Source organism: Acinonyx jubatus, chromosome D4 (genome assembly GCF_027475565.1).
Source record: "Acinonyx jubatus isolate Ajub_Pintada_27869175 chromosome D4, VMU_Ajub_asm_v1.0, whole genome shotgun sequence".
Taxonomy (NCBI): Eukaryota; Metazoa; Chordata; class Mammalia; order Carnivora; family Felidae; genus Acinonyx; species Acinonyx jubatus.
Window position 1 is genome coordinate 73,642,079 of NC_069391.1, and position 23,401 is coordinate 73,665,479.

Consider the following 23,401-nt stretch of genomic DNA (forward strand, 5'->3'; position numbering starts at 1 on the left):
CTTCTAGTGTTAGTAACTCGATGTAACATATTTTCTTCCTTTTTCTCTGAGAGGTTAAAGACCACAATATTATAAATCATTGTACCAATGGGAATCAAAACAAGCCTAAGTAAACCACTGAACCATCCTGCTTGAGAATACAGTTCTCTCTCTCTCTTTTTTTAATGTTTTTATTTATTTATTTTAAGAGAGAGAAAGAACACCTGTTCAGGGAAGGGACAGGTAGAGAGGGAGAGAGAGAATCCCAAGCAGGCTCTATATTGTCAGTGCAGAGCCCAGTTCAGAGTTTGATCTCAGAAACCGTGGGACATGACCTGAGCTGAAATCAAGAGTCGGATGCTTAACCGACTGAGCTATTTTACCCAGGTGCCCCAGGAATACAGTTCTCTTGATCACAGTAGAATCAAATAGTCTACTCTATGTCAAAAAATCCCTCCCCATTTCTTGCTTGCTGACACTGATTGACCATTCAAGTAATAGGGGTGATTGACTATTAATTTCTCTTGAGCATCACAATGTAGCATATCTGTGGATTTTTTTTTGAAATCAGAGACTGTTTATAAGTAGAAAAATAATAGTCAAGTTAATTAATTTAAAAACTATATATTGAGCATTTGTATATCTGAAAATGAAAGTATTATCAAACAAGGAAAATGCTTGCCTTGTGAAGCAGTTTTCGTCTTCTAAGATCCTTACAGATGGTCACTAGATGATCACATGTTAGAGTTACATTTGTGAAGTGGGATGGTGTAACCATTATTGTCTCATGAATTTAATATTATATAAAATTTCTGTGGCATAAAATGACAATTTAAATGGTATGTGTGCTCTCCAGTGTCAGACAGCCCAGTCAGAGGAAAAATCAGAAGATAATAGTTCTGGCAAAATTTAAATCAGACAATATGTATTCTGGATTTTATCAGGTTGTATTAGTAAAAGCAAATCATTAAAATATTTTTTTGGTGAAACCTATTTCTCATACTGACTTCCTCTGAATCCTTCCTGTAAAGCTAGTGATGCCTCATAAGAATATACAGGATGGTTAGGTGAGTAAAATTTACTAAGTACCAAGAACACTCCAAAAAATTAACATCCTCAGGCATGTCAAATTCAAACTTTAATGTGTACTAATGATTCAGTTTTTACCTACAGGTGTTAAATGAAATTTTATTTTCGTTTTAAACACAATATAAAAAGTTCAGAGGAAAAACCAAGACACTAGAAGGAGGAGGGACATAAAAATTTCCCCTTGATAATTGGTTTCACTGTTTTGTATCAAAGATTTGCAGTGAATTTGCCTGGAGAATTAAATCACTAGGAAATTCTAACCCAAATGAGTGAAGAAAATAGTTTACTGTAAGAGTGAAAAAAAATTTTTTTTACGTCTTATTTTGTTCTATACTGTTTTCAAACCCAGTTTTCCAGAGCTGTGGTTTCAAGGACAACCCAAATCTGATGTTGCTGTCTCCTGATCTACTTCTGGAAGCTCATCTGCCTGCAGCCTATCCCTCATCTGGCTGTTGTCTCATTATCACACACACGCTCAGCATAACCACTTATGTGTTCCATGTATACTTCTCCCTGCCCTGAGGTTGCATTTCCTCTCCCTTCCACTTATTCCCATTTAAATTTTTTTTTACTGTTTATTTTTTATTTTCGAGAGAGAGACAGAATGCGAGTGGGGGAGGACAAGAGAGAAAGGGAGACACAGAATCTAAAGCAGGCTCCACTCTCTGAGCTGTCAGCGTAGAGCCAGATGTGGGGCTTGAACCCATGAACCCTGAGATCATGACCTGAGCTGAAGTTGGACGTTCAGCTGTCTGAGCCACCTAGGTCCACCCATAACTTATTCCCATTTCAAAGGAAGAAGTTGTATGGCTCCTCTAATACAATTCTCTCATTTTTAAGTTGTAGCTGCCTGGCAGAACCATTTGAGATTTGCCCAATCAAAAAAGTTTAAGCTGGGGCTACCAGGCGGCTCAGTCCATTGAGTATCCAACTTCGGCTCAGGTCATGATCTCAGGGTTCATGAGTTCAAGTCCCACATCAGGCTCTGTGCTGACAGCTCAGAGCCTGGAGCCTGCTTTGAATTCTGTGTCTCCCTTTCTCTCTGCCCCTCCCCTGCTCACACTGTCTCTCAAAATAAATAAACATTAAAAAATAATAAAAAAATTAAAAATTCTAAGCCACATCACCTCCATGAGGTTTGTTCCCCAAAGCACTCATTTATCTTTCTCTCACATGAATTCCTTCAAAAGCAACATCTTTCTGCATCTGTGTCAGCCTTTTGATATTGTCAGCCTTTTGATTTTAGCCTTTCTAGTGGGTGTGCAGTGGTATCTTATGGTTTTATTTGTATTTCTGAAGTGACTAGTAATATTGAACATCTTTTCATGTGCTTATTTTCAAGTCATTTATCTTATTTGGTGAAATGTCTGTTAAAATATTTTACCCGTTTTTAATTAGGCTGTTGGTCTTACTATTGAGTTATGAAGTTTTTTTCTTATATGTATTTTGGGTACAAGTCCTTTATCAGGTGTATGTTTTGCAAATGTTTTCTCCCAGTTTATGACTTTGTCAGTTCATAATGTTCTCAGTGTTGTATTTTGAAGAACACACATTTTCAGTTTTGTAACTCCAGTTGGCCAACCTTTATTCTTTTGGTGTCATACCTAAGACATTTTTGCCTAACCCAAGACTTCAAAGACTGTAATCTTTCTTTGCCTCTAGAAGATTTGTAGTTAATTCTTATATTTAGGTGTACAATCTGTGTTGAGTAAGTTTTTGTACATCGTATAAGGAAGAAGGCTAGGTTTATTTTTTTGCATTTAGATTTACAGTTTTTCCAGCACCATTTCATTTGTTCAAAAGATAATTCTTATCCTCTTGGATTACCCTGGAAACTTTATCAAAAATATATTGACCGTATATGTATAACTTATTTCCAGACTCTATTCTGTTCCATTGATCTATACTTATTCTTATGCTAATATCACATTGTCTTAATCACTGAAGTTTTATAGTAAGTCTTAAATCAGGTAAGATAAGTCCTCTGACTTTGTCCTTTTTCAAAGAGATTTTGGCTGTTCTATTTTTATTTTTATGTAAATTTCAGGATCTTCTTGTCAATTTCTACAAAAGCCTGTGGGGATTTTGATAAGGATTGCATTAAATCAATAGGTTAACTTAGAAGGAATTGCCAACTAACAACATTAAGTCTTTCCAATCTATGAATATGAAATAATTTTCTATTTAAGCATTTAATTGCTTTCAACAATTCTGTATAGTTTTCACTGTACAAGTCCTGCATTTCTTTTGTTAAATATATTCCTGAGTATTTTGATCTTTTGATAGTATTGTGAATGAAATCGTTTCCTCAATTTCACTTTTGGATTGTTCATTGTTAGCTTAGAGAAATAAAATTGATTTTTCTATATTGATCTTGTATACTCTGACCTTGCTAACCCAAACTGTTAGTTCTAGTTCTTTGTTTTTTTTTTCTTTTTTCTTTTTTTGTATCTTAGGATTTTCTACATCCATGACTCTGTCATCACAAATATAGTTTTACTTCTTCCTTTTCAATGTTTATGCCTCTAGTATCTTTGTCTTATTGCATTGACAGAATCTCCAGTACAATCTTGAATAGAAGTGATGACAGTGGACATCCTAGTCTTATTCCTGATTTGGGGGGAGGGGACAGAATACAGTCTTTCACTACTACATGGGATGTTAATTGTAGGTTTTCAGAGATGCCCTTTATCAGGTTGAGGAAGTTTGTTGAGAATATTTTTTTAAATCATAAATAGCTATTGAATTTGGCCAAGTGATTTTTTTTGCATCTATTGAGATAGTAATCTGTTTTGTTTTGTTTTTTTGTCCATCACTGTATTAATATAGTGCATTACATTAAATTGATTTTCAGTTGTTAAACTAACCTAGTATTTCTGGGTTAAGCTCCGCTTGGGCATGATGTGTAATTGCTTTTATATGTGCTGAGACCTATTTAATAATATTTTGTGAAGGATTTTCCTTCTATACTCCTGAGGGGTATTGGTCTGTAGTTTTCTTATACTGTGTTTGGATAACATAGGGGGAAGATGGCAGCAGAGGAGGACGCTGGGCTCACCTCATCCTGCTGATCACTTAGATTCCACCCACACTTGCTTAAATAACCCAGAAAACCGCCAGAAGACTAGCAGAATGGACTCTCTGGAGCCAAGCGAAGACAAGAGGCCCACGGAAGAGGGTAGGAAGGGCAGAGAGGCGGTGCGCGCTTATACTGTTTGTACATGTATCACTTTTTCACCTGGAAACAATGCAATGTATATGCACCTTAAGGCCACAAATAGAGCAGTGAGTAATGTTCACTACATTCTGTACTCTCATGGAGTTTGCAGTCCTGTTGGAAAAGTCAGAAATACTAAAAGAAAATAAATGCTATTTTAGATATACAAGTATAAATATGATTGTTTTAAAATAAATAAATAATTTTATATGATTATTTAAAGTAATGGAACCAAATGGAGGGAGGTAGGTAGACATTTAAAACATTTCAATTCCAGTATAATTAGCATACAGTATTATATTAATTTTAAGTGTACAATATAGTGATTCAGCAATTTTATACATAACTCAGTGCTTATCATGATAAGTATACTCTTGATCCCCTTCACCCATTTCACCTGTCCCCCCCTCTTCCTTCCCTCTGGTAATCACCAGTTTGTTCTCTATAGTTAAAAGCCTGTCTTTCTGTTTATCCTGTTTTTTACTTTTTTCATTTTCGTTTCTTAAATTCCACATTTGAGTGAAATCATATGGTATTTATCTTTCTCTGACTTATTTCACTTAGCATTATACCTTCTAGATCCATCTATGTTGTCACAAATGGCAAGATTTCATTCTTTTTTTTATGGCTGAATCATATCCCATTGTATACATATGCCACATCTTCTAATTTATCTATTCATCTATTGATGGACACTTGGGTTATTTCCATAATTTGGCTATTGTAAAAATGCTTCAATAAATGTAGGGGTGCATATATATTTCTGAATTAGTGTTTTTGTTTTCTTTGCGTAAATACCCATTAGTGGAAGTACTGGATCATATAGTAATTCTATTTTTAATTTTTTGAGGAACCTTCATACTGGTTTCCACAGTGGCTGAAGCAGTTTGCATCCCCACCAACAGTGCACAAGGGTTCCTTTTTCTCCACATCCTCGCCAATACTTGTTATTTCTTATGTTGTTGATTCTAGCCATTCTGACAGGTATGAGGTGATATCTCGTGATTTTGATTTGCATTTCCCTAATTATGAGGGATGTTGAGCATCTTTTCCTGTGTCTGTTGGCCATCTGTTTGTCTTCTTTTAAAAAAAATATTTTTAATCTTTATTTATTTTTGAGAGACAGAGCATGAGCGGGAGAGGGGCAGAGAGAGAGACACAAACACAGAATCCGAAGCAGGTTCCAGGCTCCGAGCCATCAGCACAGAGCCTGACTTGGGGCTGGAACTCAGGAAATGTGACATCATGACCTGAGCTGAAGTCGGATGCTTAACCGACAGAGCCACCCAGGCGCCCCTCATCTGTTTGTCTTCTTTGGAGAAATGTCTATTCATGTTTTCTTCCCATTTTTAAAATAAATCCAGTATAGTTAACATAGTATGTTATATTAGTTTCAGGTGTACAATATAGTGATTCAACAATTCTATACATTACTTGGTGTTCATCATAATAAGCACACTCTAAATCCCCTTCACCTATTTCACCCATCCTCCCACCCACCTCCCTTCTGGCAACAACCAGTTTGTTCTCTATAGTTAAGAGTCTGTTCTTTGGTTTGTCTTGTTTATCTTTGTTTACTTGTTGTTTCTTAAGTTCCACACATGATTGAGATCATATGGTATTTATCTTCTTCTATTTTTTAGTTGGGTTATTTGCTTTCTTGATGTTGAGTTGTATAAATTCTTTAGATATTTTGGGTACTAATCCCTTATTAGAGATGTCATATGCAAATATTTTCTCCCATTCAGTAGATTGTCTTTTAGTTTTGTTGATTATTTCCTTTGCTGTGCAGAAGATTTTATTTTGATGTAGTCCCAATAGTTTGTTTTTGCTTTTGTTTCCCTTGCCTCAGGAGATATATCTAGAAAGATGTTGCTATGGCCTATGTCAGAGAAATTCCTGCCGGTGCTCTCTTCTAAGATTTTTATAGTTTCAGGTCTCACATTTAGGTCCTTAATCCATTTTGAGTTTATTTTTGTGTATGGTGTAGGAAAGTGGTCTAGTTTCATTCTTTTGCATGTAGGTGTCAAGTTTTTCCAACACCATTTGTTGAAAAGATGGTCTTTTTCCCATTGCGTATTTTTGCTTCCTTTGTCAAAGAGGAATTGACCATATAACTGTGGATTTTTTCTATGTGTTCTTTCCTGTTCTGTTGATCTATGTGTCTGTTTTTATGCAGTACCATACTATTTTAGTTATTATAGCTTTGTAGTATATCTTGAAATCTGGGATTGTAATACCTCCAGTTTTGTTTTTCTTTTTCAAGATTGCTTTGGCTATTTGGGGTCTTTTGTGGTTCCATACAAATTTTAGGATTGTTTGTTCTAGTTCTGTGAAAACAGCTGTTGAGTATTTTGATAGGTATGCATTAAATCTGTAGATTGCTTTGAGCACTATGGATATTATAATAATATTTGTTTTTCTAATCATGAGCATGGAACATCCTTCCATTTGTTTGTGTCATCTTCACTTTCTTTCATCAGTGTTTTTTGGTTTTCCAAGTAGAGGTCTTTCACTGCCTTGGTTAAGTTTATTCCTGGCAATTTTATTGATTTTGGCACAATTGTAAATGAGATTATTTTCTTAATTTCTCTTTCTGCCGCTTCATTATTAGTGTATAGAAATGCACCAGATATCTGTGCATTGATTTTGTATCTTGTGACTTTACTGAATTCATTTATCAATTCTAGCAGTTTTTTGGTGGAATCTTTTGGATTTGTTATCTGCAAATAGTGAAAGTTTTATTTCTTCCTTACCAATTTACATACCTTTTATTTCTTTTTGCTGTCTGATTGCTGTAGCTAGGACTTCCAGTAGTATGTTGAATAAAAGTGGTGAGAGTGGACATCCTTGTTTTGTTCCAGATATTGGGGTAAAGCTCTCATTTTTTCCCCATTGAGTATGATGGTAGGTGTGGGTTTTTCATAAATGGCCTTTATTATTTCGAGGTGTGTTTTCTCTGAATCTACTTTGTTGAGGGTTTTTATCATGAGTGGACGTTGTTACCTTGTCAGGTGATTTTCTGCACTTGTTGAAATGATCATGTGGTTTTTCTTGTTGATGTGAAGTATCACATTGATTGATTTGTGAATTTTGAGCCACTCTTGCATCAATAGGGAGTCATGCTTCAGCAGTTAGTATGGAAAACCTCTCCCAAAGGGTGATATTTAAGCTAAAACCTAAAACATGAGCCAGCTGGAAAAGGGAGAGGAGATATAGGAGTATTTCAGACATAGGTAACAACAGGTACAAAGGAGCTGGGCAGGAAAAATTTGGATGAAATATAGAAACTGGACCATGTGAAGAAAATCAAAATACGTGAGTGACTAATGGAAGGGTGATGTCTGAAACGTAAAATGCTTTACTCCGTCTGCTAAAGGTACTGAATTTGGCACTGAGAAAAATGCAAGTATTAACTGAAGAAGCCAAAGAGTTGCTTGGATGGAAAAATAATTATTTCTTTTCTTTTAACTTTTTTTAATGTTTATTCATTTTTGAGAGAGAGAGAGAGCCTGAGTGAGGGAGGGGCAGAGAAAGAGGGGGACGCAGAATCTGAAGCAGGCTCCAGGCTCTGAGCTGTCAGCCAGCGGCCCAATGTGGGGCTCAAACTCACGAACCGTGAGATCATGACCTGAGCTGAAGTCGGACACTTAACTGACAGCTACCCAGGTACCCTAAAAAATAATTATTTCTATTCCTGTCTTCTTGTCACTTTAGAGTTTCCTAGAGGCTGAGTATGATGGTACTCTCACAAACCTTAAGATCTACCAGCTGAAGGTGACTTCAGGGATTTTCAAACATCTTTTATACCAAAATCCAAGTAAGAGAAGCCTGCTCACTGCATTTTGCCAGAAGTACTTGTAAAAATAGTTCAGTGTGGCTTTTAGATGGTCATAGGATTTTTTCTGGAGCTCAAAGAGTTACATACCCGTTCATCTGTCAACTGAAATAGAAATATTACTCAAGAGAGTGTTCACAGGCACATGTCTATATAAATGTGAATGTGACAAGTGAAAAATGGCTCAGTCCTACATACCCTAAGCATTCTGGGAAGCATGTGTACATTTTTAAATTGATTGCTTTTTTAATTCTTTGTGTATCATATTCATGGCTTTAAAAAATTTACTGATTTCCTTCATGAAGAGTTTAGCAAATGCAGAATTGAATCTTAATTTCTGAATGCCTTGATTGCTTCTAATTGCCTTTTGTTTCTGTATGCGTCTCAGTTTAATACCACAGAAAGCTTTTGAATCATTAGCTCTGGAAACATAAGCCCACCACTTTATCACACAATAAGTGAATCATAAGCATCCAGGCTAGCCAGCGAAGCTGACCTGGAAGTGTCTTTTTAGCTGAGAGATTTGTCTGTCTTCAGCCGCTTAAATCATTTGTCATCTTAGTGGAAATTTTCAGGATGCCCTCACAACTATAAATTTCCAGCCTGGTGTGGAAATGTATTGCCCCCACATCTGAACATTCTAGATATGGAAGAAGCTTTAAGTTATACTCACTGTCTGAAACAGCAAGGGAATCTTAAAGTCCTCTTATTTCAAACCTCTCCTCCTTCTCCCTCAATCCATCAGGAGTAAAAGTATAATGCAAAGGTAGCCTTAAAACAACATATAGTGAAGGTTATGATTAGCTCTTAGCTTAAGAATACAAACTTCAGAATTAGATCTGGATTCAAATCCAGACTCCCCACTTTTAGTTGTATTCCCTAGGGAAATAAAGTTATTTACTCTATCTGAGCCTCAGCATCTTCATCTAAAAAATTGAGGGAATAATCTCTATCTCAAATGGCTGTGATAGGAATCAAACAAGATAATATATATAAAGCACATAGCCTAGTTCTGAACACGCAGTAAGAGCTCAGGCAACTTATCAATGGATTGTTATCCAATCCAGTTCATTTACAGATAAGGAAACTCCTCTATCTGTGAAATATCGAAGAGGCCACACATTTGTCCAACATCTCATGGAATGACTGGTGCAGAACAGTGGAGTTGAGATTTCCTAATTTTCACACCAAAGTTCATTCTGCTCAAAATGCTCAAGTGTTTTGGTTATTCTTCAAGTGATAAGCACAGAATTTTTCCCACCTGCTTTCTTATTTGTGCGATCACTTACAGTTTTGGTTCTAGCTTGCTATCCTGTGAACCTTAGGCTAAACAATATACTCTTCTGAAAAATATATGAAAACAGTGCAAAATGATTAGAAGGTGAAAAACCTACATGGAAAAAGAAAGATTTTTAAATAGTGCAACATAGTGCAAAATAATTAGAATACATACGCAAAAAATTATAGGAGAATAATGGCCTTGTTTTGAATGATGATACTTTTTCACTTTCTAAATGAATTTTTCCAGAGAAAATGATTCTTGGTGCAAAGTCTAATACATAACCTTTATAGATGCACCTATGTTTTTGTTACAAAAAATCTGTTTTTAAGTAGTTTTTTGTTTTGTTTTGTTTTCCCTAAATGTTTCAGCTAAACAAGAATGAAGGTTTTGCAGAGGGAAAGGAGGAGAGAGAGACTTGGTGCTGTGTTTCCCCCGTGACAGGAGGGATTTTATCAAGAAATAGAAGATGGATACGGCATTGTCGTGTCCTGGGTACTGCAGTTCCCTTTGAGAAAAGGACTTCCAATGAAGTCCAAAACAGAAGAGGGAAATAAGTGATTCTTGCCGATAGCTGGACCAGTAAACGGTGTTGAGGAAGAACTTTCTCCTCTTGTGCTAGCTAGTTCAGCATTATTTCAGCTTTGTTCTTTTGAGCCTCCAACCTCTTGACCTTGGTATCACCAATCAACCCCTTACCTGGAAGGGTGTAGCCCAGGACCTCTTGCAGCCTGTGGGCCCCGGTGAGGTTTATGGATACGTGACAGCAGTAATGGTACTGCTGTGGTTTTTGGATCATATTAAGTAAGATTCCTTTTATTCTTACTTACGTAAGCAAAATGTGCTAACTGCATACAAATATGCAGTTATAAGAGTAAATAAAAAAGAAGTCCTCCTCACCCAGAGCAGTTGGCATCTTGCTTTTTTTACTTGATCATATGTCTTGGAACTCTCACATAGTAAATATAAATTTACCTCATTTTTTTTCACTCATCATATAGTATTCCACAATACAAATGCACAAAATTCATTCAACCATTAGCTACTTGAGGGAAATTTCTGCCCTTTTCAATTGTTCCTTATTATAAATAAAGCTGCGATGACTGTATTTATTTATTTATTTATTTATTTATTTATTTATTTAATGTTTATTTTTGAGAGAGAGAGAGAGAGAGCACACGCAAGTGGGGAAGGAGTAGAGAGAGAGGGAGAAACAGAATCCGAAGCAGGCTCCAGGCTCAGAGCTGTCAGCACAAAGCCCGATGTGGGGCTTGAACTCACGACCCATGAGATCATGACCTGAACCGAAGCTAGTCGCTCAACTGACTGAGCCACCCAGGCTCCCCCTATGTTTATTTATTTTTGAACGTGAATGAATATTTCAGAAAAATAGATTTTTAGAAATAGAATTCCAAGGATGTACTTACTTTAAATTTTAATAGATATTTCTAATTTGCCATCCAAAAATTTTATATCAATGTACACTATTACAGCCTCTACAGAAACTGCCCATTTCCACCTGATAATACTGGTGTCAGACCCTGATTGGTTATAAAGTGTGCCTCGTGGTTTATTTTGCATTTCCTTTATTACTCTGGGCATTAAACAACTTTATATTTTATCATTCTTTTGGTGTATGTGAATTGTCTCTCTATTTCTTTTAACCAGTTTTGTATTTTATATATTTGCAATAACTTTAGGAGATCTTAATGGCTTTTGTATACTATATTTTGTTTTATATATTTTGCAGAGACTTTCAGTGGGACATTTTATTTTGTTTGTGTTTTTGTTTTTGTGGGTTTTTTTGTTATACAGATCTTTCAGTTTGTTCACAGTAAGACTTTTTTATTAATGGCTCCTGGAATTTTTGTCTTTCTTAGGAAAGGCTTTATCACTGCCTCTTCCAACATTATAAAACTTGATATATTACGTAGTTCTTTTCTGATTTGTTTTTTTTTTAATTAGTGTTTAGAATTTAATCCATTTTGGTTTTGTGTTTATGATATGATACTGGCATCTAAATTAAATATTTTTCAGGATTTCCAACACTCTCAATATAATTTTTGAATAGTGTATCCTTCTTGCTCTGATTTGAAATGCATGTTCCTTTGTTTTTGAATTGCCTTTTTCTGTTCAATTTTTCATGTCTTTATTCTGAACTGATACATTGTTTAACATAAACTTAGTATATTTTGATAACTGAAAAGTCCTCTGTGTTCTTTTTTTCCTCAAATTTTATTGCTTGTTCTTGTGCATTTTCTCTTACATGAACTCTAAAATCAGCTTATCAAATTCAATAAATCTCCTGTTGGGATTTTTATTAGGATTGCATTGAATTTATGGATTAATTTGGGAAGTTGACATCTTTATAATATCAAGTCTTTCATCCAGAAACTGTAGCTTTCCATTTATTTGGGTCTTCTTTTATATCTTCTATAAAATTTTATAGTTGTCTTCACATGGACCTTGCATTGTTCTTGTTGGTTTATTCCTAGGGGATTGTTTTTAAAGCTTATGTTGCCACTGGGAATGAGTTCTTTAGATTTTGATTTTCTACAAAGAAAAGGATACGAAAATGGAAAGAAAGCAGGAGCTGAAAGAATAGGAGAGAGAAGAGAAGGAGAAATCAGAAAGGTAAGATGAGATGATGCACAAGGAAGACAGGAGAAAATTTGATTATTTTTAAGTACCTATTATGTGACATGCGGCTATGATGGAGACATTCGTTCAGAAGCACCATCTCACATACTCTTCCCACCAGGTGACTCATCTGAAAAAACTAAAGCTTAAAAAGGTCAGCAAGGAAGCCTGGAACAGGAAATGGAAAGAGAACAGGTTTAGAGTGAGATCTGGGAACCGATCCCAGATTCCAGTCTCACCAGCTGTGTGATTTTGCTCCAGTTACCTAATTACATTTCTCATTTGGAAAACGGGGATAATATCTGCTCAGGTGATTGTGAGGATTAATTGGAATAACGTATCTGAAGTGTCTGCTCATTAGATGCTGCTCTCAGTAAGTGCCAGTTCCCACCCATGAACCCACGTCTTCCTGCCCCCCCAGCCTCCCTTTCTGCCCCAGAGTCTGCTCAAGATAGCAAGGAGACTTCAGGTTAATATGCAACATGAATTTTACTCCCTGGATGCATAGCACCCAGGAACACATACCTAACATTCTTAAGAAACATTGTAGGAGAAATAGTCATTAGAAACAGTGATCTGAGTCTGAAAAAAAAATCACATAAGCCAAAAAAATAAATAAATAAAAACCCACCCATTTTTACAAAAGGAGGCATTGTTGAAATGTGAATCCGTATTCAAGTCCATCCTCACTGAAGTGAGAAACACCCTCTCTTTCTACGCAAACAATAGTTCCTTGTCTTGAGAGAATGCTGTCTACATAGCCCTGGAAAGCATCAAATCCCCATGGTGATGGCAAGATGGCAATGGTTTCTCCTGGGGACACTGGAAACAGTGTCTGGAGGAACCATGGCACCTGATCCAGGGCTTTGGCTATTGAAAGGAGACTCATTCCCAGCCTGAACAGCAGGAAAAACAGAATTGACCCCCATCGTCCTGGCTGTTTTATATTTGCTATAGGGCTCTGATCATCTGGAGAAGTTGTCCTTATGAAATGTGAATATGAAGTCAAGAGAGATAAGACGTACCGAAATGTTCTCTTCTAGGCAACATGTGCATTAAATGTGTGACCTGGCCTGGATTGAAATCCTCTGCCCTGAGCCTTATTTCCTTCATCTGAAAAATGGGGTTAATAACAAGGATCTCAAAGGATTGCTGTGAGGATTAAATCACACAAATATAAGATTGTATCCTGTGAAAATCCAATGTATTCTTTCATCATATGGGAAACTGCATTCATAGCCTGTGAATGTCTTCAGTGGTTCTCCATTTCTCTTTTCAAGGGGAAATTTGATTTCTGCAATAAAGCCAAATGTCATATGATTCTGGGACTAGTAAATAATGTGTGTAATTAAGCTGAGCTACTGTATTTTTCACTTTTTTTAAAGGGGTGATCTCTCTTAAATTCTGAGACTAGTTTCCATATGTGACCTATAAATTGACCTCAGTCCATCAGTGCTATATTCAACTTGTATCCAGAAGCCAGTCACTTGTGACCACCTCCTATGCACCACCGGTTCAAATTGAAGCCATTGTCATCTTTCTTCAGGATTATTGCAAGTAGTGTCCTCCTAAATGGTTTCCCTTCTTCCCGACTATTGCCCTAAAAATATTTTCAGCAATGGCAGTATCATGACAAGAAATGTATCATTTATCCAGAGGAATGCTTTGGCCATCATTTAGTTATTCACTTAGTCAACAAATACTTATGGAGCCCCTACCATATGCCAGCATTGTTCCAGGCTCTGATGATACAACAGTGAATACAATACACACAGATCCCGGTCTCATAGAGCATATATTCTTGGGTGCAATGACTATTAAACAAATAAACGAGTGCAGCATACTCTATGCTGGAAGGTGACAGGCACTGTGCAGAAGAAATAATGTGGAGTAAGGGGGGAAAGGAGCACAAGAAGGGATGGGAAGTGGGGTTTTTAATTTTAAATATGGTGGCTGGAAAAACTCTTCTGGAGCTGACATTTGAGCAGAGACTGGAAGGAAAAGAGGGAGGGGGACACATGGTTATGTGAGAGAATGGAGTAGGGAAGGTGTCCCAGGCAGAGGAAACAGTGGTCCAAAGGCCCTGCCTGGAGGCAAAGCAGAGAGACACAGTGAATAAAGGGAGAAGAGAGAGGTGGTTACACATATGGTGTGAGTGGGAATGGATCACAAGGGTGGCTGCAGGCCATCAGGAGGAGGCAGGCTCCTACTCAAAGGAGCCAGAAAAGCCACTGGAGGATTGTGAGTGGAGAGGGGACCATGATCTGATTTGCATTTTTTAAAGTTTATTTATTTATTTTTGAGAGAGAGTGAGCATACAAGTGGGGGAGAGGCAGAGAGAGAGGGAGCCGAAGCAGGCTCCAGGCTCTGAGCTTCAGCCCAGGGCCCAACACAGAACTCGAACCCGTGAACCGCGAGATCATGACCTGAGCCAAATTCGGATGCTTAACTGACCAAGCCACCCAAGCACCCCCTGATTTGCATTTTTAAAGGATCATTCTGGCTAACCACTTCTGTAGAGCATCAGTTCTCAAACCTGAGTGTGCATCAGCCACCTCTGATGGCTTCTTAGCACACAGTTGCTGTGTCCATCCCCAGAGTTTCTGATTGAGTAGGTCTGGTGTGATGCAGGGGAATTTGCATTTCTAGCAAGTTCCTAGGTGATGCCAGTGCTGCTGGTCTGGCACCACACTGTGAGAACCACTGGCTGGTAAACAGAATAGTTTGTAAAAGGGGGGAATAGTTGAGGCAGGGGAACCAGCTATGGGACTCTTCGCAATAATCCAGAAAAAAACCAGATACTGATGGCTTCAGTTCAACCAGGTGGTGGCAGAAGAGTGGTGAGAAGAGATTAGATTCTGGATAGAATTTGAATATAAATCCAATGGGATTTGCTGAAACATTGAATGTGGAGCATGATGAAAGAAAAAAGAAGGCCAAAGTTTAGATTAAGCAACTAGAGGAATGGAATTACCATTTCCTGAGACAGCAAAGATTTGGGTGGGCGTGGGATCTGATATCAGGAGTTTGGTTCAGGGAATGTTAGATTTGATATGCCTGTTAGGTATCCAAGTGGAGATGCCAGTCAAGTCTTTCTCTTAGAAAAGTCTGGAATCCAGGAGAGAATTCTGGGCTGGAGGTAGAAAGGCAGGAGCCAGCAGCATGTAGATGGCGTCATGAAGGCTGGCTGAGATCATCAGCAGAGAGAACAAAGGTAAAGAAGAGATTCAACGCTTGACGCTGTGGCAGTCAGTCCAATGGTTAGAAGTCAGGGCGATGAGAGGGAGCAGAGATGAGACTGAAAAGTGAGCAGGGAGGTGAGAGGAAAACCTGGAGGGTGTGGTGGCCTGGATGTCAAGGGAAGTAAGTATGTCAACAAGTTCAGGTGCATTTGCTATGAAGCCATCTTGTCATAACAGTGACCACCAGGCATCCTCTGTGAAGGAGGAGATACTGGCTACCATGGAATATGCCAAATTTGGAAATGGTTCCTTATGGATAAATTATTCCCACAGGAAAAGGTAGTTACCGTGATTGAAATTATACACACACACACACACACACACACACACACACACCCTTTTGAGATGATTTTGCTGCTGCAATCGAAAAGCACACCATTGACACAATTTAATTGTTGACATAGACTAGAATCTTTTCTTTCATCTTTAAGCAGTCTGTCTAGCTGCCTTTTGTCTTTGAAGCGAATTGTCCAGTTGTGAGAGCGGGAATTGTAGGTGTGATTCAGATTGCTGGGAATTTGTGTGAGTAAATTGGATAAATGTTTCAGGAAGTATGGAGGTTTTTCTTGCCCCCATCCCTTTATTTTCTGGTACTGAGTCTTAGAAGTCTCTGCTTTTTTTGATACAGCTGCCTAAGGTACTTACTACAGGAAGCTGTTGCTTGCTTCTCTGTGAGAATTACAGAGAAGTTCTGGCAATTCAGGATGCCCTGAAAAGAGCCATTTGCTGCATCCCTTATCAAGGTACAGCTGATGGCAAGCCAGCCTCACTCAGTAACATGTTTAATGAAAATTCATTCCACAGACTTTTTACGTTGCTTCTTTTTGTGAGTTGCATTTCATCTTTAAACCCGTTTGGTAGGGTTGCCTGGGTGGCTTGGTCACTTAAGTGTCCAACTCTTGATTTTGGCTCAGGTCACAATCTCATGGTTCATGAGTTTGAGCCCTGCATCAGGCTCTGCACTGACAGGGTGGAGCCTGCTTGGGATTCTCTCTCTCCCTCTCTCCACCCTTTCCCCACTCATGCTCACTCTCTCAAAATAAATATAAATAAACTTAAAAAATAAACCTGTATAGTATATTGAAAAATGTACCCCACAGACTGTATATTACTTCTCATGGTAGGGAAGAATACGACTTGTAGCTCAGCATTACAGTCCCTAAATAAATCAGGTAAAGAAGACAGTGCCCAGCTCTGTGTGTGGTACAAGTGGTGGAGAGGTGAGTGATAGACACAGCCCACTGCTGTGTGTCACCTCTTTAAAGGGGGCTGTGGCTGCTGGTATTCAGCACTCCTCTCCATAGAAGATGCCCAAACAGACTGTATGGAGCTTCTGTATGTTTCTCTATAAGGAGAAAAGAATTGTTTCTTATTCAGGTTTGCTTGTCAAATGGAGTATTGAATACTTAGGACTACGTATGTAACCTCTTCATGTCTCATTCACTCAAGAGATATTTCTGTTAAATCTCAGGCACTGACCTATGTGTTTGCAACCTGTATGTAAACAAAACAGTCCCAAATCCCTGCCTTCTTGGAGCTTACATTCTAGTGTGTGGGGTGGGGGGGGGGGAGGGAATAACTATAAGCATAATAAAGAGTTAAATTATGTAATACGTTGCCAAGCCATAACGCTGTGGAATAAATGGAGCATGATAAGAGGTTTGGGCATGCAGGGAGAAAAACAGCTTGTAATTTCCGACAGCAGAATCCAGGTTGGTCACATTGAGAGGGTGACATTTGCGTAAAGATTTGTAGGAAGTGACGTAGTTACCCAAGTAGACTTCTAAGGGAAGAATGTTTGAGGCAGATGAAAGAGCCAGGGTGAAGGCGTTCAGGCCAAATCAAGCCAAGAATATGTAAGGAATAGCATTGGAGACCAGTGCATCTGGAGCAGGATAAGGGAGGGAGTAACAGGAGGTGAGGTCAGAGAGGAGTTGGGGCCCTACTTGTAGAAGACCTTGTTGGACATTCTAAGGATTTTGCCATTTTGTTTGAGTGAAATGGGAAGCCCTGGGAAGATTTTAGGCAGATAAATGATACATTTTGAATTACATGTTAGGAAGATCATTCTGGTTATGTCTGCTTATGTCTGGATGTCTGGAAGACATACAGATGGCCAGGACAGGAAAAGATGCTCAACATCACTCATCATCAGGGAAATGCAAGTCAAAACCACAATGAGATATCACCTCACACCTGTCAGAATGGCTAAAATCAACAACACAAGAAATAACAAGAATTGGCAAGGATGTGGATAAAAAGAAACACTCATGCACTGTTGGTGGGAATGCAGATTGGTGCAGCCACTGTGGAAAACAGTATGGAGGTTTCTCAAAAAATTAAAAATAGAATTACTATATGATCCAGTACTCTCACTACCGGGCATTTACACAAAGAAAACAAAAACACTAAATCAAAAAGATATATGCACCCCAATGTTTATTGAAGCAATTTTAAAATAGCCAAATTATGGAAGCAACTCAAGTGTACCTTGATAGATGAATGGATAAAGAAGATTTGGAATATGTTTATTTTTTATTTTTTAATGTTTATTTTTTTTTGAGAGAGAAAGAGAGAGAGAGACAACACAAGTGGGTGGGAGGAGGGGGCAGAAAGAGAGGGAGACACAGAATCCAAAGCAGACACAGAGCCCAACTTGGGGCTCAAACTCATGAATTGTGAGATCATGACCTAAGCTGAAGTGGGATGCTTAACCAACTGAGCTACCTAGGTGCCCCAGAAGATGTGGTATATGTACATAATGGAATATTACTCAGCTATAAAAACAAGTGAAATCTTGCCATGTACAACATAGACGGGTCTAGAGGGTATAATGCTAAGTGAAATAAGTCAGGGAAGGATAAATATCATGATTTCACTAATATGTAGAGTTTAAGAAACAAACAAATGAACAGAGAAAAAAAGAGACAAACAAGAAACCAGACTCTTAAATCCAGAGAACAAACTGGTGGTTGCCAGAGGGCAGGTGGGTGGAGAAATAGGTGAAATAGATAAAGGGGATTAAGAGTATACTTATCATGTGATGAGCCCTGAGCAATGTATAGAATTGTTGAATCATTGTACACGTGAAACTAACTTGACACTGTATGTTAATTATACAGGGAAAGAAGAAAACCAAGGACTGATCCCTGGGATGCTCCAAAAGTAATAGGTCTTGGAGAAGAAAGAGTGCTAGCATGAAGACTGAGAAGGAATAATCAGTGAGCCAGGAAGCAAATGAAAAAGAGTATGGTGTCCTGGAAGCCATGTGAAGAAAATATATTGAGGAAGAGGGAGTCATCAGCCATGCCACTGGATTTACAGGTAAATTTCCTCTTTTGCAAAATGCAAATAATAATAGTACCTGCCTCATAAGCTGAAACCAGATAATGTATGCGAGTGGCCAGTCACAATGCTTAATGCCTATAAGGGCTCAAAAATACTACTTAATTTCTATTCCTAGCACCTTTGAGAAATCACTGATCATGATAAAGCTGCTCACTGTACAAGATAACCCCTAGGGGGCGCTCAAAGCTTTCCTTTCTTTCCCATTACTGTTCTTCCCACCGGAGACCTCAAATTTAGATACAGGACCAAATGGACCCAATGGTAACTGAATCCTCTGCAGTAAAGGTGGAAAAATTCAATACAGTGGGTGTCAGACTTCAGTGGGGGTAAGAATTACCTAAGGAGCTTGTTAAAATGGAAATCTACAGCAGACCCAGCCACCAGAGATTCTAATTAAGTAAATTGAGAGGGGACCTGAGACTCTGCATTTTCCCACCCCAGGCGATTCCAGGACAAAAAGAATAATAACTGGCCTGTAGCAAATGTTTGCTTCTTCTTTTTTGGGGACCTCAGAGTAATTTTGGCTTCTCTTTTTTCCCTTCTCTTCCAGGCAGCTAATGAAGTAAACCAACCCAGGGACTTCCTCTAGACTGGGAGGTGCTAACCAAGGGAGTTCTACAGAAAGCATGCCTGGGGTGAGTGGCTTGGCCTAGCTTTTAGTCTGTCCACATCAGAGGACGCAGTATGGTGCCTCCCAGTCCTCATCTGGCCCCCAGACCTTTTTGTTGTTGTTCTAATAAAATTTAAAATCATTTCCAATGTTTACGACTCAGGTGATTACACATACAAACCCACGTGTCCTGCTTCCCTAGGACAATAAGAAGATTTGAAACCTGCTCTTGCATTTCCACATAGCAAAGTTGCTTCCCTCAGATGGGCGTGGACTCTGTAAATTGCCACTATCCCCATCCTTCTCTCCCCAACACCCTCCAAATCAAAGCCAAGCGTCCACTGTCATTTATCATCATACTTATACTTCTATTTTCCTCCAAGTTGAAGATTTTCCCCTCTTCCTACCCCTTTCTTCTTCTTCACTAGACTCACTCAGGAATCTCAACCTGAATACGAAAGTATTTTTCATATCTGGTGGGCGACGCTCCGTGTGGGAGGAGTAGAATCTGGGGTTGGCAACCCTAGCCATTCTCCTCTAGGGACAGAACAGGCTCACCTCAGAATCCATAGGGCATTGGTGTGCAGGCATTGGTTTGATTATACCCAGCACTGGTGACAAACATCCCTTTTTTCTCTTTCTTATGTTGCTTAAGGTTGCGGATAAAGCATTTAGGATAAAGCATTAACGATGAATCTTTACAGTTGGATTGTCCTTATAAGAAACTCACAGAACCCTCCATAAACTGGGAACTGAAGTACAGTTACATGGGGGTGGAAACAGACGCAGGGTGTACCCTACCCATTTTCTCTCACCCTCACCACTTCCTTGTAGGCTGCCTGATTTCACCTGGAGCACCTACAGTCCTTTGCCTGAAGTTTTCCAAAGTGGCTGTGCCACTGTGCATTTCCAGCAGCAGTATCTGAAATTCCAGTTGCCTCTCGTCCCTCTCAGCCCTTGGAGTTGTCTGGTTCTTTTTTTTTTTTTAAACTATTCTGTTAGGTGTAGCACGGCCTCCTCACAGTTTTAATATGCATTTCCCTAATGACTAATGATGTTGAGCAGCTTTCATGTGGCTTCTTGGCCCTCCATGTATCTCCTTTAGTGAAGTGCCTGTTTAAATCTTTGCTCATTAAAAAAAAAAATCAGGGCACCTGCATGGCTCAGTTGGTTAAGCGTCCGACTAAGGCTCAGGTCATGATCTCACGGTTTATGGGTTCAAGCCTCACATCAGGCTCTGTGCTGACAGCTCAGAGCCTGGAGCCTGCTTCAGATTCTGTGTCTCCCTCTCTCTCTCTGCCCCTCCTCCACTCACACTCTGTCTCTGTCTCTCTCTCTCCCAAAAATAAACATTAAAAAAATTTAAAAAATATCTGCTGTTCATTTTCTTATTGTTGAATTTTGATAATTCTTCATACATTCTGGATTCAATTTTTTTTTGTCAGATAAGTATACTTGCAAATATTTTCTCCCGTTTTATAGCTTGTCTTTTCATGCTTTTAGCAGGGTCTTTCACAGAACAAATTTGTGCATTTTTATGAAGTCCAATTTATCAATTTTCTTTCTTTTATGGCTTGTGCTTTAGACATCATATCTAAGACCTATTTGCCTAACCCAAGGTCACAGTCTAGAATCAATGCCTATTAGGATTAATTTTGAGTTAATTTTTGTGTAAGAGATCAGAAATAAATCAAGATTCATTCATTTGCATTTTGATGATTCTTCCTATTATTTTAATAACAAATTTCAGAAAAAGCCCTTCGAATCATTACATCACTTGTTTTTCCTTTCTTTGTTTCTGAGGCATAGCCAAGATTAAGGTTTTTATGAGTCAGTTTTTATACATTTATACAGTTTTTTGTTTTTTTTTTTTAATTTTTTTTTTCAATGTTTATTTATTTTTGGGACAGAGAGAGACAGAGCATGAACAGGGGAGGGGCAGAGAGAGAGGGAGACACAGAATCGGAAACAGGCTCCAGGCTCTGAGCCATCAGCCCAGAGCCTGACGCGGGGCTCGAACTCACGGACCGGAGATCGTGACCTGGTTGAAGTCGGACGCTTAACCGACTGCGCCACCCAGGCGCCCCTACATTTATACAGTTTTAATACAAATATGGTATTATATTTACTTTAACATGTTTTTGAGACCTAGCTACCTTGATACATGGAGATAATAGTTTATTCTTTTTAACTGCCATGTAATATTGCCCCATACGACTATACCACCTTTATGAACGGATGTTGCAGTGGAATCCATCTTTTCACTAGTGCAAACAGTGCTACAATAACCTTCCTTGTACGTGCTCTTTGGGCCCATGTAAGAGTTTCTCTAGAGTCTATAACAGAAATTCAATTTCTAGGTGTTAGATCTAGTGCTCTGTTTATACTAAAATGACTGAATTTGCCAAACTGATCGACAGTCACAAAGCACGGTATGATTTACAATCTCACGGCTTCACCAAATCACAAGTCTCTGAAGCTGCCAATCTGGCAGATAAGAAATTGTTTCTTTAAAAAATAATTGCATTCACAGGATCACTCGCGAGGTCAAGCACCCTTTCATTTATTTTGTTTTATTTTTTTTGAAGCGTAGATGACACACTATGTTAGCATTAGTTTTGGGTGTACAACATAGCGATTCAGCAGCTCTATAGGTATGCTCATTTCAAGTGTAGCTACCACCTGTCAGCATCCTTTCTGATGTTTATTGGTCATTTTTCTGAATTGACCTTTTCTGTATATCTCCTCTTCACATGAATTTTAAGTTTTAATAAAGATACTCATCAGCACTTTCTATGTAGAGCATTGTGTATCTTGTTTAAGAAATTGTTCTCTGGGGCACCTGGGTGGCTCAGTCAGTTAAGTGTCCGACTTCAGCTTAGGTCCTGATCTCAACAGTCTGTGAGTTCAAGCCCTGTGTTGGGCTCTGTGCTGATAGCTCAGAGCCTCCAGACTACTTCAGATTCTGTCTTTCTCTGACCTTCCCCCACTCACGATCTGTCTCTCTCTCTCTCTCTCTCTCTCTCTCAAAAATAAATAAACATTAAAAAAAACTTTTAGAGAAAGAATGAAATATGGCCTTTTGTAGCAACGTGGATAGAACTGGAGAGTGTTATGCTAAGCGAAATAAGTCATACAGAGAAAGACAGATACCATACGTTTTCACTCTTATGTGGATCTTGAGAAACTTAACAGAAGACCATGGGGGAGGGGAAGGAAAAAAAAAGTTAGGGAGAGAGCCAAACCATAAGACACCCTTAAAAACTGAGAATAAACTGAGGGTTGATGGGGGGTGGGAGGGATGGGAGGGTGGGTGATGGGCATTGAGGAGGGCACCTGTTGGGGATGAGCACTGAGTGTCGTATGGAAACCAATTTGACAATAAATTTCATATTAAAAAAATAATAAGAAATAAAAAAACTTTAAAGAAATTGTTTTCTACTCTGAGCTCATAAAGATATTTTTCTATATTGTCTCAATTTTTTGCCACATTTAGTTTTTCAGTTGAGTATTTTCCCCACAAGTTAAATCTATTCAGATAAAATTTTCACACAATGAAATGCACAATTCTTTTTGTTAAAATTTTTTTTAACGTTTATTTATTTTTGAGAGACAGCGCATGAATGCGGAGGGTCAGAGAGAGAGGGAGACACAGAATCTGAAACAGGCTCCAGGCTCTGAGCTGTCAGCACAGAGCCCGACACGGGGCTCGAACTCACGGGCCTCGAGATCATGACCTGAGCCGAAGTCGGACGCTTAACCGACTGAGCCACCCAGGCGCCCCTGAAATGCACAATTCTTAAGTGTATGGTTTGATCTGTTTTGACAAATACACTCTTGTAACCCATACCTCAGTCAAAATATAGAACATGTGCATTACTATAAACTTCCCTTGTGTCTCCTCCCAGTCACTTTATATCCCTTCCCTGAAGCCACCAGCATTCTGGGTTTTTTTTCTGCCATAGATTAGATTTGCCTATTCCGGAAGTTCATGTGAATAAAATCATACGATATTTTCTCTTTTGTGTCTTGCGTCTCTTTTGCTTCTCTCATGCAGCACGATCATTCTGAGATTTATTCATGTTGTTGGATGTGTCAGGAGTCGCTCCAGTGTTATTGCTGAGAAATTCTATTGTGTGGACGAATCACAGTTTGTTGT

General features: G+C 38.6%; 2 long non-coding RNA genes across 2 annotated transcripts in view; both read left to right on the forward strand.

Moving 5' to 3' along the window:
• Positions 1–5,724, forward strand: part of LOC128312230 (uncharacterized) — a 90,242-nt gene extending 84,518 nt beyond the window's left edge. The window contains exon 3 of the long non-coding RNA XR_008291246.1: positions 4,091–5,724. This is a non-coding gene — a long non-coding RNA (uncharacterized LOC128312230). The remainder of the gene's footprint in view (positions 1–4,090) is intronic.
• Positions 5,725–6,782: 1,058 nt separating this feature from the next.
• LOC113594206 (uncharacterized) lies at positions 6,783–19,386 on the forward strand. Its single transcript, XR_008291247.1, has 4 exons — positions 6,783–8,105; positions 11,898–12,036; positions 18,407–18,608; positions 19,183–19,386. It is a non-coding gene; the product is annotated as an uncharacterized LOC113594206 (long non-coding RNA).
• The last annotated feature ends 4,015 nt before the right edge of the window (positions 19,387–23,401 follow it).